Raw genomic sequence first — 17,361 nt, 5'->3', positions numbered from 1 at the left:
TATATTTGTGTGAAAATCTAATAACTATGGAAGAACTGTATTATTTGCATAGTGTCATCATTATCTTCATCACCTAAGTAATCATAATGTAGAACTTCATGTGCAAGACTTGCAGTGAAGTAGAATGCAGCCTTTTCTTACATAGACATAGTATGAGTGTTATCATGTAAATAATATGAGTATTATAAAATTAGTAAACTTTATAGTAAATAACATTAATAATGTGTAAGTTTTTTTAATATTTTGTAGATTTACTTTCAAATTACCATGTAGTTTACCTCCTTCTCTTTCTCCTAATTGGAGAAACTATGTTATCTATCAGTTTATCATCATAGGTTAAGTGCTTTTTTTAAAGTAACAATGTTTCCAGTACTGTATTATGAATGCAACTGCAATCTTTTATGTCATAAAAACTTATAACAATTTGAAGCATTACTGTATAGGCTAATGAAACAATTATTTCATTGGGCTACCATAAATCCATCATATTGCTGCTTCTATATTATCAGTTCATGAATTGCTATACTTGTAAATAAATATGAATTTCTTTTTCACATTATCTTTCCATTTTTGATGTCTAGTGTTAGTAATATATATAACATCTACAGTGTTTTGTATCATATAAGACATTACTAATGTAGGTAATAAAGACAGTCAATCTATCTTATAAACAGATGGCGTAAACTTACAGCAGCAAAATATACATAACACTACTGTGAATGTATTCTCTCTTTCGTATGATTTTTCTGGAAGCAATTTATTTTCTCTAACTTACACTTCTGTAAGAATGTAGTATATAATACAAACAACATACAAAATATGGGTTAATCGATTTTTCATGTCATTGGTAAGACTTCTGGGAAAGGTAGGCTATTAGTAATTAAGTTTTTTGCTGGGAGAAGGTTAAACTAGGATTTGGGGTTTCACAAGGGTTGGTTCTCCTAATCCCTGAGTTGCTTAAGGGTCAACGGTAATGCAGCGAATAGAGTATTTTAATGTTAGTTTTTGTTTATGTGTGACTATTAGTTAAAATACCTTTGATTATTATCAACATCAACACAGTAATTATATATCTGGTTTTTAAACAATAGGCAGAATAGAATATGGGATGAAAGGATTATCAAAATCATTTGATTCGCTGTTTTACAAGTTCTATTCCATGCTGCCCTAAAGCTAGTGTATTTTTAAACATTTTAATTAAGGCAGTCATTAAGAAAAACCTTTCTGTGTTTCTGTAGCTTAAAACTGGGGAGTAAAGCTTTTGACATCTTCTGATGTTCCTATTTTACTGTTGAGAAATCTTGAGACTCCAGAGTTTCATAAATCACTGGCAGTTGTCTCAAAATAGCCAATTAGCAGCTGAAATTTTGTAGGAACTTTGGGTCACAAAAATAATAAAAACCAGTTGTTATTCTCAGAGCTAATTGAATGCTAACATATTTCTAGCTCTTAGTAAGCAGCTATGTTTAACTTTTTTGAAGAAATGATAGTTTTATATCAACTCTATTTTTATGTGCATAATTGTTACTAAAAGCCAAAATATATATTCACTGAAGCAAACATTTTTCCCTTTTCCTATTGAAATCAAATTGAAAATTTATTGGTACAGCTTTCAAGTGTGCATTTTATGCAGAGCAATAGTTGAGGATGGGCCAGTAGAAATTAAGAAATGATCCTTGAATATATGTACAATGTAAAATGGTCATTTGCAAGAAAATAGTGTTCATCTTGTAAATTAAGAATAATACCATGTTCTGAATCAATAGCTGTAATTAGTAAGAATTGTGTAAATGTAACTGTGATTTCTTAGTATCTACTTTTCATTTTTGAAAATCCCATGCTGCTTTGTGGACATCCATAAATCTATATATCACTTTTCCCAGTATTTTTATGCAGGTTTGTGTGTGTATATCTGTGTGTGACATAATTGCTACAAAAGAAGCTACCAAGCATATTTAAAAGATTTTGTGTGAAACACTATTAAACATAGTCCAAAAAATATTTGGCTGTCATGACTGGTTATTACGACACAAATCATGTGTAGGCCTATAGCTGTTGAAATCCCTAGCTGCTGAATGTCCTAGAAATTAAATTATATTTTTCTTTTTCAGCACTCTACAGAATTTGAGGCTGATCTCTGAGGTTAAATCACTTTTTTGACCTCGAAGATCTTTCAAGAAGTATTCATAAGAAGCTGTCTCTAGAGCCTTCCACTTTAAGGTAACAAATGATCTGAACTATGTTCCCTAGTGAAAAAAAAAAAAGCAAAAAAATGTTCAGCTAACAGAATCCAAGCTCACAAGAATTAGATTCCTTTTACTAAATGTTTGTCCTTTGTTCATTTTCCTATTTGTAACAATTATGCAATTTCTTACCAAAATAATAATAGTCCATAATAATTTAGTACCTTGGAAAGATATATAGTGTGTAGTGTAGTGTTAGTCACTCAGTTGTGACTCTTTGCGACCCTATGGACTATAGCCCTCCAGGTTCCTTTGTCCATGGGATCTTCCAGGCAAGAATACTGGAGTGGTTAGCCAGTATCTTCTCCAGGGGATCTTCCCGACCCAGGGATAGAACCTACATTTCTTGTGTCTTCTGCATTAGCAGACAAGTTCTTTACCACTAGCACCACCTGGGAAGCCCCATAAAAGAGCTTTTCATTAAATATCCACAGACTTTAGTTTTAACATTCATTTCTGTGGACCAAGATGATCTGAATTCCCTGGTACGTGACCAGCGATGTTTCAGTTTCTTAGTTGGTTAGTGCTGCTGCTGCTGCTGCTAAGTCACTTCAGTCGTGTCCGACTCTGTGTGACTTCATAGATGGCAGCCCATCAGGCTCCCCCGTCCCTGGGATTCTCCAGGCAAGAACACTGGAGTGGGTTGCCATTTCCTTCTCCAATGTGTGAAAGTGAAAAGTGAAAGTGAAGTTGTTCAGTCATGTCTGACTCGTAGTGACCCCATGGACTGCAGCCCACCAGGCTCCTCTGTCCATGGGATTTTCTAGGCAAGAGTACTGGAGTGGCTTGCCATTGCCTTCTCCATGGTTAGTGCTAGTTTATCATAAGTCCTGTATATAGGATGAATTTGCCTTTTTATTTATTTTTTTAGCAGATACACATGGGAAGTGATATTGTTAGTAAATAGGTCTCCTCTATGTGTGTATGTGTTTTTGGGTGTGTGTTCAGTCACTCAGTCATGTCCAACTCTACGAACCCAGGGACTGTAGCCCACCAGGCTCCTCTGTCCATGGAATTTTCCAGATAAGAATACTGGAGTGGGTTGCCATTTCCTCCTCCATGGGATCTTCCCCACTCAGGGGTTGAACATGCATCTCCCAATTCTCCTGTATTGGCAAGTGGATTCTTTACCAATGAGCCACCAGGAAAGCCCAGGTCTCCTCTACAAATTCAGCTTTTCCCTCAGAATTTTCCAAACACTAGACTGTGAGTCTAGTGATCATACATTTTTTATCTCACAATAGATAATTTTAAATTTCAGTTTTGCTAGTAACACAGGTGATATCAGGATTCTCTATGAGATTTTCTTTCTGACTTTTTAAATTAATTCTATATTTGGTGGAGGAAGTGGTTGAGTTCCTCTTCACTAGGTTTAGTCATGCAAGTTTATTATTATAATAGTATTAAAATATTTATTTAATTCTTCATGAGGTTTATGGTAAAGATTTAAGTTATATAAACCTGTTACCACTTTCTTTTAGGGAAATTGAGTAAAGAGTTTTATAAAGTAAGCTTTTTCCCAGTTTTAATGATATATAATTGACATATAATATTGTGTAAGTTTAAGGAGTACAATGATTTGACTTACACACATTCTTAAATGATTTCCACAGTAAATTTAGTGAACACCCATTTTCTCATATAGACACAAAAATAAAGTGATGAGAAATCTTGGGATTTGCTCTTCTAGCAATTTTCATATATACTAGACTATAGTGTCAGCTATATTTATGTTGTACATTATATATATATACGTGTATATATATCAAGCATGATAGAAGCAAGGTGCAATGCTGTAAAGAGCAATATTGCATAGGAACCTGGAATGTTAGGTTCATGAATCAAGGCAAATTGGAAGTGGTCAAACAGGAGATGGCAAGAGTGAACATAGACATTCTAGAAATCAGTGAACTAATATGGACTGGAATGGGTGAATTTAACTCAGATGACCATTATATCTACTACTGTGGGCAGGAATCCCTTAGAAGAATGGAGTAGCCATCATGGTCAACAAAAGAGTCCGAAATGCGGTACTTGGATGCAATCTCAAAAATTACAGAATGATCTCTGTTCATTTCCGAGGCAAACCATTCAATATTACAATAATCCAAGCCTATGCCCCAACCAGTAATGCTGAAGAAGCCAAAGTTGAAAGGTTCTATGAAGACCTACAAGACCTTGTAGAACTAACACCCAAAAAAGATGTCCTTTTCATTATAGGGGACTGGAATGCAAAAGTAGGAAGTCAAGAAACACCTGAGGTGACAGGCAAATTTGGCCTTGGAGCACGAAATGAAGCAGGGCAAAGGCTAATAGAGTTTTGCCAAGAGAACGCACTGGTCATAGCAAACACCCTCTTCCAACAACACAAGAGAAGACTCTACACATGGACATCACCAGATGGTCAAACTGAAATCAGATTGATTATATTCTTTGCAGCCAAAGATGGAGAAGCTGTATACAGTTAGCAAAAACAAGACCAAAAGCTGACTGTGGCTCAGATCATGAACTCCTTATTGCCAAATTCAGACTTAAATGGAAGAAAGTAGGAAAAACCAGTAGACCATTCAGATGACCTAAATCAAATCCTTTATGATTATACAGTGGAAGTGAGAATATATTTAAGGGACTAGATCTAATAGAGTGTCTGATGAACTCTGGACGGAGGTTTGTGACATTGTACAGGAGACAGGGATCAAGACCATCCCCATGGAAAAGAAATGCAAGAAAGCAAAATGGCTGTCTGAGATGGCCTTACAAATAGCTGTGAAAAGAAGAGAAGTGAAAAGCAAAGGAGAAAAGGAAGGATACAAGCATCTAAATACAGAGTTCCAGAGAATAGCAAGAAGAGATAAGAAAGCCTTTCTCAGTATTCAATGCAAAGAAACAGAAACAGAGGAAAACAACAGAATAGGAAAGACTAGAGATCTCTTCAAGAAATTTAGAGATAACAAGGGAATATTTCATGCAAAGATGGGCTCGATAAAGGACAGAAATGGTATGGACCTAATAGAAGCAGAAGATATTAAGAGGAGGTGGAAAGAATACACAGAAGAACTGTACAAAAAAGATCTTCACAACAAAGATAATCACGATGGTGTGATCACTCACCCAGAGTCAGACACCCTGGAATGTGAAGTTAAGCAGGCTTTAGAAAACATCACTAGGAACAAAACTAATGACGGTGATGGAATTCTAGTTGAGCTATTTCAAATACTGAAAGATGATGCTGTGAAAGTGCTGCACTCAATATGCCAGCAAATTTGGAAAACTCAGCAGTGGCCATAGGACTGGGAAAGGTCAGTCTTCATTCCAATCCCAAAGAAAGGCAATGCCAAAGACTGCTCCAACTACTGCACAATTGCATTCATCTCACACGCTAGTAAAGTCATGCTCAAAATTCTCCAAGCCAGGTTTCAGCAATATGTGAACCGTGAACTTCCAGATGTTCAAGCAGGTTTTAGAAAAGGCAGAGGCACCAGAGATCAAATTACCAACATCAGCTGGATCATGGAAAAGCAAGAGAGTTCCAGAAAAACATCTATTTATGCTTTATTGACTATGCCAAATCCTTTGACTGTGTGGACCAAAATAAACTGTGGAAAATTCTCAAAGAGACGGGAATATGACCTACCTCTTGAGAAACCTGTATGCAGGTCAGGAAGCAACGGTTAGAACTGGATATGGAGCAACAGACTGGTTCCAAATAGGAAAAGGAGTATGTCAAGGCTGTATATTGTCACCCTGCTTATTTAACTAATATGCAGAGTATATCATGAGGAACGCTGGGCTGGTGGAAGCAATGAATAAGATAGAGAAATCATTTGTGATGGAAATATGATGCATTTTTGTAAATGTAACTGAGTATTTGATAATCATATATAGACAAATATACATTATTATGTAAAACAAATATGAAAATATTAAAAAATTAAAACCTTCATGAGTATTGTGTATTTGCTTAAAGGCAATTCACATAGAGAAGCAAAATATTTTTACCAAAGGGGCTGTTAAGTCAGTTTCCTGAAGGTTGTTAGGTGAAAGGAGTGATAGTGGTCAAGGGAATATGTCTAGTGAATGATGTGTTTTTAATTTCTCATAAGTACAATAAAAGTTGCTTTCATAGGTGAGTGTTTATGTGTATGTGTCTGTATGCTGTGCACTATGAGTGAGATTCAATCAAATCTGCTTGACTTTTAAAATTAAGGGTTCAAACACAGACTTGTGCCCTCAGTGGGAGATGGAGATGGTGGGACAAATTGAGACAGTAGCATTGAAACATGTACATTACCATATGTAAAACAGATAGCTGGTGGGAAGTTGCTGGATACACAGGAAGTTTAACCTGGTGTTCTGTGACAACCTAGAGAGGGTAAATGGGGCAGGGAATGGGAAGGAGGGTTGAGAGGGGACATATGTATACTTATGGCTGACTCACACTGAAACAAACACAACACTGTAAAGCAATTATCCTCCCATTAAAAAGAGAAAGAAAAAGGAATTAAGGGTTCAAGCAATTCGAAGAAAAACAATGACTGACTTTTTTAAATGATTCTGACTATAGAGATCACTAACTCCTCTCCTCACCACTAAGACTACTTTAAAAAATGCGGGGGAGAGATGTCAAAATGGGTCCTATCTTTTGAGGCCAACATGGTACTTTGTTATTCACTGGCATTAGTTGAGTTTAAATATCAATTTGACAAGCACTGCCCTTCCAAACCTAGACAGCATATTAAAAAGCAGAGACATTACTTTGCCAACCAAGGTCCGTCTAATCAAGGCTATGGTTTTTCCCGTGGTCATGTATGGATGTGAGAGTTGGACTGTGAAGAAAGCTGATCGCTGAAGAATTGATGCTTTTGAACTGTGGTGCTGGAGAAGACTCTTGAGAGTCCCTTGGACTGCAAGGAGATCCAACCAGTCCATTCTAAAGGAGATCAATCCTGGGTGTTCATTGGAAGGACTGATGCTGAAGCTGAAGCTCCAATACTTTGGCCACCTCATGCGACGCGTTGACTCACTGGAAACGACTCTGATGCTGGGAGGAATTGGGGGCAGGAGGAGAAGGGGACGACAGAGGATGAGATGGCTGGATGGCATCACTGACTCAATGGACATGAGTTTGAGTGAACTCCGGGAGTTGGTGATGGACAGGGAGGCCTGGCGTGCTGTGATTCATGGGGTCGCAGAGTCTGACACGACTGAGCAACTGAATTGTACTGAACTGAATTGACCTTCCAAAAGTATTTTTGAGCCTAATCATCTTATCTTAGTTCAGGATGCATCACTGAGGGGCAATGTGTCTCCCAAAGAGCACCAAAATTGATTCTAATGCCTTCTCCATAGTGCCTAACTCCGTCAGACTAGGGACTTGTATTTGTTGTTGTTGTTTAGCGTTAAGTTTTGTCTGACTCTTTGTGACCCCATGGATTGTAGCCCACCAGGCTCCTCTGTCCATGGGGATTCTCCAAGCAAAAATACTGGAGTGAGTTGCCATGCCCTCCTCCAATGGATCTTCCCGGCCCAGAGATTGAACCCATGTCTCATGTCTCCTGCATTGGGAGGCAGGTTCTTTACCACTGAGTCACCTTGGAAGCCCTGGAATCCCCTGAGGACTTGTATTAATTCACCATTATTCATTATGGGGGCAAAAAACTAACAAAAGGACCAAAAACCTTTTCAGCATGTCCATGCTTTCGTGATGGTGCTTACTCTCTAGATATCTTCATGTGACCATAGAGCTCCATTGCATTTAAAGGTGTTCTATGGATAGATGAATTTTGTCCTTGGAGTATTAATATTTAGTTCTCTGGCTGTGATACTCCTATTAATTTGAACTGCTTATGTAGGAAATATACAAATTTCGTTTCTGGAAATCAGATCTCAACATTGCTGTCTAAATTATTGCCCATTTGGGGAAATCCAGAATTTCAGCTATATTATTATCAGTTTTTCATATTTTACACCATGACTTAGCAGAAATCAAAGTAAGACCATGGGACCGTGTCTGTTTTGCTCATTACATGAAGCTCAGAAGATGTTCACTGAAGCTTATTAATTCCTAAATCTTTCCTTTGTTGAATATATCTCTTGTAATCAAGGTCTCTTATACTAGGAAAACACTTACCTAGCAAATATCTGAACTGCTTAAATGGTATCAGAAACAATGCTCTTAAATGAAATAGTTATATCTAAATCTATGTAAAGTATGTCATAGGATATTAAAACAAAAAGATTGAGCCAAAGCACAGTAAATTATATATTTTGGGGTGAGGTATTAGAGACTTAAAGAAATATTACAATATATTTTACTTTATTATTTTAGTCAATATTCTTTATTATGAAAACTCCTGAAGCCAGGCTGGGTTACAGTTATAAAAACCCAGTTTTTCTATTTCTCTTGCTTTTAGCATAGTTACAGAAACAGGTCACAGTAGTAAAAAGTGGAGTGGTTAACTTTGAGGAAGAAATCTTAATGGGAGAGGGCACAATCTTTACCTTGTTTTTCTTTTTTTCATTTTTACTGCAGAGTCTCTGGATACCTATCTCCATGAAGTCCTCATACGGCTGGAAGGCACAGTGCATTTTGGAGGCTTTATGGTGGTCTTTACTTACTGGTATGTTTGTGTACGTAGTTGCTTAGTTGTGTCTGACGATTTGTGACCCTTTGGACTGTAGCCCACCAAGCTCCTCCATTTGTGTGTGTTACTTGCTCCATCATGTCCGATTCTTTGTGACACCAGGGACTGTAGCTCACCAAGCTCCTCTGTCTATGGGATTCTCCAGGCAAGAATACTGGAGTGGGTTGCCATATCCTTCTTCAGGGGATCTCCTGACCCACGGATTCAACCCAGGTCTCCCACATTGCAGGCAGATTCTTTACTGTCTGAATCAGAGAGACCCATGTTGATGATAGAGATCTAAAAGAAGCCTAGTTCTTTGGTGAATCATAGAAATTGACATTCTCACATTTTAAAAGTGATATCAGTACAGTTCATTTCACTAGTTCAGTCATGTCCAACTTTGTTTGCCCCACGGATTGTAGCACACCAGGCTTCCCTATGCATCAGCAATTCCTGGAGCTTGCTCAAATTCTTGTCCATCAAGTCAGTGATGCCATCCAATCATCTCATCCTCTATCATCCACTTCTCCTGCCTTCAATCTTTCCCAATATCAAGGTCTTTTCCAATGAGTCAGCTCCTCACATCAGGTGGTCAATGTATTGGAGCTTCAGCTTTAGTATCAGTCCTTCCCATGAATATTCAGGACCAATTTCCTGATTGACTGGTTTGATCAAAGTGATATAGCACATAGCTTAAGTCACCATTTAATGCTTCTGGGGAAATGCAGCAGTTACTCTATTTTCTCCCAGCCCCAAAGAAAGGCAATGCCAAAGAATGCTCAAACTACCGCACAATTGCACTCATCTTACACGCTAGTAAAGTCATGCTCAAAATTCTCCAAGCCAGGCTTCAGCAGTATGTAAACCGTGAACTCCCAGATGTTGAAGCAGGTTTTAGAAAAGGCAGAGGCACCAGAGATCAAATTGCCAACATCCGCTGGATCATGGAGAAAGCAAGAGAGTTTCAGAAAAACATCTATTTCTGCTTCATTGACTATGCCAAAGCCTTTGACTGTGTGGATCACAATAAACTGTGGAACATTCTGAAAGAGATGGGAATCCCAGACCACCTGACCTGCCTCTTGAGAAACCTGTATGCAGGTCAGGAAGCAACAGTTAGAACCGGTCATGGAACAACAGACTGGTTCCAAATAGGAAAAGGAGTGCATCAAGGTTGTATATTGTCACCTTGCTTATTTAACTTATATGCAGAGTACATCATGAGGAACGCTGGGCTGGAAGAAGCACAAGCTGGAATCAAGATTGCTGGGAGAAATATCAATCACCTCAGATATGCAGATGACACCACCCTTATGGCAGAAAGTGAAGAGGAACTCAAAAGCCTCTTGATGAAAGTGAAAGAGGAGAGTGAAAAGGTTGGCTTGAAGCTCAACATTCAGAAAACAAAGATCATGGCATCTGGTCCCATCAGTTCATGGGAAATAGATGGAAAAACAGTGGAAACAGTGTCAGACTTTGTTTTTTTGGGCTCCAAAATCACTGCAGATGCTGATTGCAGCCATGAAATTAAAAGACGCTTGCTCCTTGGAAGGAAAGTTATGACCAACCCTGATAGTATATTAAAAAGCAGAGACATTACTTTGCCGACCAAGGTCCGTCTAGTCAAGGCAATGGTTTTTCCCGTGGTCATGTATGGATGTGAGAGTTGGACTGTGAAGAAAGCTGATCGCCGAAGAATCGATGCTTTTGAACTGTGGTGTTGGAGAAGACTCTTGAGAGTCCCTTATACTGCAAGGAGATCCAACCAGTCCATTCTAAAGGAGATCAATCCTGGATGTTCATTGGAAGGACTGATGCTAAAGCTGAAACTCCAATACTTTGGCCACCTCATGAGACGAGTTGACTCACTGGAAAAGACTCTGATGCTGGGAAAGGTTGGGGGCGGGAGGAGAAGGGGACGACGGAGAATGAGATGGCTGGATGGCATCACCGACTCTGTGGACATGAGTTTGAGTGAACTCCGGGAGTTGGTGATGGACAGGGAGGCCTGGCGTGCTGTGATTCATGGGGTCGCGGAGAGTCGGACACGACTGAGCGACTGAACTGAACTGAACTGAAGCTTCTTTTGAAAACCCTACAGTCAGTCTCTGTTTATTTAACTCTGATACATACTTAGGATGATCTTTATCCCTTCTACCTTTTCTGAACTTCTTCTTCCAAGATTTTGTAGTTGCGTAAATGATCTGGAAAATTTTGAAAATACCCCCAAACAGTTATTGCCACCTTATATCCCCTTAAAGGATTAATTCATTTCTTGGAAACTAATTTTAAAAATTAATTTTAGTGAATTTATCTCCAGATGGTATTAGCTAAATATATATTAGCTCTTAGGTAACATTATGACATTTAAATGGTCTTTCTATTCATTACAAGTAAAGGTCACATTAAATAGTGTGACTATTTCAGGCAAGTGGATTATCAGTAGCAAGATGAGTTAAATTTCATACTTCTGTATGTAGACTATAGCCTGCTAGGCTCTTCTGTCCATGGGATTTCCCAGGCAAGAATACTGGAGTGGGTGGCCATATCCTTCTCCAGGGGATCTTCCTGACCCAGGAATCAAACCAGGTTCTCCTGCATTACAGGAGATTCTTTACCCCTGAGCCACTGGGGAAGCCCAGAATTGCTATAAAACAAATGCAAATTAATAACTTTCCAATGTAGCACACTGAAAAAATATACATCATCTGACATTCACCTTGGGATCAGACACTCTTACTCTGCAAGCATTGAATTCTCATGCTGCATACTTAGATGCTGACCGCTACTGAGTAAAAAGTCAAATGAACAAGGTCCTATTTGACAGCCTAACTGATAGGAGGATTACTCAGTTTACTGTGACAAGTAGGCAGTTCTAACATAAACAGCTCCTATCTATGCTTTGGAAGGGTTATTTTCCTCAGATGGCTCTGTAGAAACCTCTGTGACAAGCTGTTATATCTTTTACAAATCTGCCAGCTACCTTTTATGAGCTTCGGTTGCTCTTTATGACTCTAATAAAAGAAGAGTAGCAACCATGTTTGTATCCAATGGTTCCCAAAGCAAGTACCCTTTTACAGAGAATATAACGAGATCTTTGGATGTTCTTTGCCTTCAGCTGTCATGTTGCTATCTTAACTCTTCTTTCCAAGTCACTCCATTGTTACTTTAATAAAAATAGTATGTATGAAGTATATTTGACAGTTTTCATTATTGTAAATTAATCTAATAATTAACAAAATAGTATGTACACTATCAAAAAATAACACATAGCTCAATAAGGAAATCAACATTTCCAGTAATCTAAACAGTACCATTTGATAGATGTCTTGCAATAAGTTTAGTTAAAATGTATTCACAGTGCAATCAAATTACATTTTTGATAATTATTTTAAAATGTTCTAAGTATAAATTTGAGACTGCAGTCATTTTAAAAAGACATAGCTAAAATAACACCATGTGGATTTATCTCTGGGCTAATCCACATGGTGTTATTTTAGCTATGTCTTAGCCCAGAGATAAATCCACGCACCTATGGACAACTTATCTTTGACAAAGGAGGCAAGAATATAAAATGGAGAAAAGACAATCTCTTTAACAAGTGGTGCTGGGAAAACTGGTCAGCCACTTGTAAAAGAATGAAACTAGAACACTTCCTAACACCATACACCAAAATAAACTCAAAATGGATTCGAGAGCTAAATGTAAAACCAGAAACTATAAAACTCCTAGAGGAGAACGTAGGCAAAACACTCTCCGACATAAATCACAGCAGGATCCTCCATGACCTACCTCCCAGAATATTGGAAATAAAAGCAAAAATAAACAAATGGGACCTAATTAAAATCAAAAGCTTCTGCACAGCAAAGGAAACTATAAGCAAGGTGAAAAGACAGCCTTCAGAATGGGAGAAAATAATAGCAAATGAAGCAACTGATAAAGGATTCATCTCCAAAATATACAAGCAACTCCTGCAGCTCAATTCCAGAAAAATAAATGACCCAATCAAAAAATGGGCCAAAGAACTAAACAGACATTTCTCCAAAGAAGACATACAGATGGCTAACAAACACATGAAAAAATGCTCAACATCCCTCATAATCAGAGAGATGCAAATCAAAACCACAATGAGATACCATTTCACACCAGTCAGAATGGCTGCTATCCAGAAGTCTACATGCAATAAATGCTGGAGAGGATGTGGAGAGAAAGGAACCCTCTTACACTGTTGGTGGGAATGCAAACTAGTACAGCCACTATGGAGAACAGTGTGGAGATTCCTCAAAAAACTGGAAATAGAACTGCCATATGATCCAGCAATCGCACTCCTGGGCATACACACCGAGGAAACCAGAATTGAAAGAGACACATGTACTCCAATGTTCATTGCAGCACTGTTTATAATAGCCAGGACATGGAAGCAACCTAGATGTCCATCTGCAGACAAATGGTTAAGAAAGCTTTGGTACATATACACAATGGAGTATTAGTCAGCCATTAAAAAGAATACATTTGAATCAGTTCTAATGAGGTGGATGAAACTGGAGCCTATTATACAGAGTGAAGTAAGCCAGAAAGAAAAACACCAATACAGCATACTAACACATATATATGGAATTTAGAAAGATGCAAATGATAACCCTGTATAGGAGACAGCAAAAGATACACAGATGTATAGATCAGTCTTTGGGACTCTGTGGGAGAGGGTGAGGGTGGGATGATTTGGGAGAATGGCATTGAAACACGTATGTTGTCATATGTGAAATGAATCACTAGTTCAGGGTCAATGCATATTATAGGATGCTCGGGGCTGGCATGCGGGGATGACCCAGAGGGAGGATAAAGGGAAGAGGGAGGTGGGAGGGGGGTTCAGGAGGGGGAACTTATGTAAACCCGGGGCGAATTCATGTCAATGTATGGCAAAACCAACCAATATAATATTGTAAAATAATTTGCCTCCAATAAAAAATTAATTAATTACAAAAAAAAAATAACACCATGTGTATAAATGTATCAACTCTGACTTTCAGTTCAGTTCAATTCAGTCACTCAGTCATGTCCGACTCTTTGCGACCCCATGAATCACAGCACGCCAGGCCTCCCTGTCCATCACCAAATCACGGAGTTCACTCAAACTCATGTCCATCGAGTCGGTGATGCCATCCAGCCATTTCATTCTCTGTCATCCCCTTCTCCTCCTACCCCCAATCCCTCCCAGCATCAGACTTTTCCAGTGAGTCAACTCCTTGCATGAGGTGGCCAAAGTATTGGAGTTTCAGCTTTAGCATCAGTCCTTCCAATGAACACCCAGGATTGATCTCCTTTAGAATGGACTCATTGGATCTCCTTGCAGTCCAAGGGACTCTCAAGAGTCTTCTCCAACACCACAGTTCAAAAGCATAAATTCTTCAGATCTCAGCTTTCTTCACAGTCCAACTCTCATATTGTAATTAATTCATAAATTTTTACTTCCTTTAATCCTATATCTACATATATGATACTATGGAATTTTAATCCTTCCTAGAGTACCATACTAAACATTGCCTTTAAAAAGGTTGATAAAAAACTATGCCAAAAATTCATTATTATTCTTCATTATCACAAATCTGTTCTTTAACATAGAAGTGATATCCATTAAGTCTTCCTTCTGAAAAAATGTAGTTATTTTTAAAAGTTTGAGTATATTTTATGGGTACTGTGGTTTAAGTTACTAGTTTGTTTGTTTTTTTTTAATGTCTAGAAAATTCAGAACTAACTTAGAGTATTGCATTTTGATGACATGCAGGAATTTATTACGTAAATTTTGGACTCTGCCCTCATTGCTTGTTGTTGTTATTTAGTTGGTAAATCATGTCTGACTCTTTGTGACCCCATGGACTGTAGCCCACCAGTCTCCTCAGTCCATGGGATTTCCCAGGCAAGAATACTGGAAGGAGTTGCCATTTCCTTCTTCAGAGTATCTTCCTGACCCATGGATCAGACCCGTCTCCTGCATTGCAGGCCTCAGCCACCAGGGAAGCCCCACCTTTAATCCTAATCAATATTGCATCTTAATTTTATTTTCCTTCCAGTTTCCTCTTTATATATTTCCTTGGTTTTGTTTCTTTTTTAAATTATAGAAAATAAGGTAATACATATTTTTTTAAATCATTACAAATTTTTTTCTAAATGAGGTCCTGGTATAAACAAACAGACATATTCAATGCAACTGACTCAAGACTTACCTTTCTTGAGGTCAGCCTCATGGTTTTTGTTTCTCTCTCTGCATATGTCTCTATTTTTCATACAATGAAATCTAAATGAAATAGTCGATATGCAGGTACCTATAGATATCCAAGGCATTAAAATTTGTTACTAGTTACTATTTGCTACTATCAGCAGTTTGAGGCTTGCTTTATGCTTCAACGTCATCAAACTGCTTTTAGATCCTCGCATACAGAGAATGTTTGCTCCCTTGTTGTGCCCTATACCTACAGTTTTTTATCCATATGCTTTTTCCTCCAGAGTTCTACTTTATGATTTAATGTAGACATAACCTTTTTCACTAGAGATGTTTTTGGTTTCCTCTTGAGTTCAGTTTCTTGAATCAACACTTTCCCAAAGTGCTCTCACCTTTATATGATCAGTCCTTCCCCATTAATTGATACTTAAACAATGACCACCCCCTCTGGTCTCATTGCCACTGCCTAAATTGTTTTTTTTTTTTTTGGTTTTGTTTGTTTGTTACTTTCCTTCCTTTTCTCCATATGGTTTTTATTCAGATCTCTCTGTTCTCTATATTTTCCTCCATTTTAATTGTCATTCAGGCCTTACCTTCTCATAAATCATTCCAATGTCCAAAATTTTCTGATCCTCCATTCCTCTGACTACTGTAATCATTACTGGTCATTCTGTTCACCTGGTATTTCACAGGTACTGTAGGCGACTGTTGTTTAGTGTTGTTAACAACAGTTCTAAAGTGTGTGTGGCATCTTCAGTTATTTTGAAATGTTAATGTACTGGCTCTTAATCTGGAGTTCACATCTATCTGTGGGAGTTCTCCTAAAGATTTATGAACTTTTAAAAATAATACATAAGAAAATGTATATATGTACATTTTACATGAAGTTTCTTTTCAAAGAAACAGTGTCTAAAATTTTCTATCAACTAAACAAAACATCCATGTCTAAAAGCCACCAATAGAAAAGGTTAAGAAGCACGGTTTGCACTATTTTTTCCTTCTTCCATCAGGCATAGAAATGTGATGTATTTGTATTTATATCCTATTTCTGTATTTATGATTAATTTCCAAAACCCCAGGCTCTTAGTTTGGATCACGAGGGAGTTATTCCCTAAAGTAGAGAAAAACCAGAAACAGACAAAATTAACAAAATGTGCAATAAATGTCATGAATTAACTCAAAACCATATTTTTTCTATCTAGGGTTGTATTAGTCATGTTATCCATTCAAAAGCTTTTTAAACATTTTATCTTATCACAAAAGATAAGTTATAACCACACATTTTATAAAATATATATGTATAATTCAAGGACAAGTTGAAGATCAAGATTTAGAAAATTGCCTGTACCCAAGAAGTCCCTTAGAAGACATTCTACATAATTCTCTTTTTCCTCTTAGTGATAATATTTATCTTAAATCTATAACATTAAAGTAGAAATAAATAAAAATTGAGATATGCTACAGTCATAGATTGGGAGACTCCTGTTGGGAATTCTTTTTTGGTATCATTCTATATAATTCTCTGTCTTTTGTGAATTGTCTTTTTTAAAATTAATTTATTTATTTTAATTAGAGGTTAATTACAATATTGTAGTGGCTTTTGCCATACATTGATATGTCAGTGTATCAGCCATGGGTATACGTGTGTCCCCCATCCTGAACCCACCTCCCACCTCCCTCCCCATCCTATCCCTCAGGGTTTTCCCAGTTCACTGGCTTTGAATGCCCTGTTTCATGCATCAAATTTGGACTGGTGATCTATTTCACAAATGGTAATATACATGTTTCAATGCTATTCTCTCAAATCATCCCACCCTCGCCTTCTCCCACAGATCCAAAAGTCTGTTCTTTATATCTGTGTCTCTTTTGCTGTCTCACATATAGGATCTTTGTTACCATCTTTCTAAATTCCATATATATGCATTAATATATTGTATTGGTGCTTTTCTTTCTGACTTACTTCACTCTGTATAATAGACTCCAGTTTCATCCTCATTAGAACTGATTCAAATGCATTCTTTTTAATAGCTGAGTATTATTCCATTGTGTATATGTACCACAGCTTTCTTATCCATTTGTCAGTCAACAGACTTCTGGAAGAGTTTGAGTAGGATAGCTGTTAGCTCTTCTCTAAATTTTTGGTAAAATTCACGTGTGAAGCCATCTGGTCCTGGACTTTTGTTTGTTGGAAGATTTTTTATTATAGTTTCAATTTCTGTGCTTGTGATGGATCTGTTAAGATTTTCTATTTCTTCCTGGTTCAGTTTTTGAA

Source organism: Moschus berezovskii, chromosome 13 (genome assembly GCF_049115385.1).
Source record: "Moschus berezovskii isolate FMDL1 chromosome 13, NW_MosBer_1.0, whole genome shotgun sequence".
NCBI classification, from domain to species: domain Eukaryota; kingdom Metazoa; phylum Chordata; class Mammalia; order Artiodactyla; family Moschidae; genus Moschus; species Moschus berezovskii.
The sequence above is the reverse complement of the archived record's forward strand: the minus strand, read 5'-3'. Positions refer to the sequence as shown.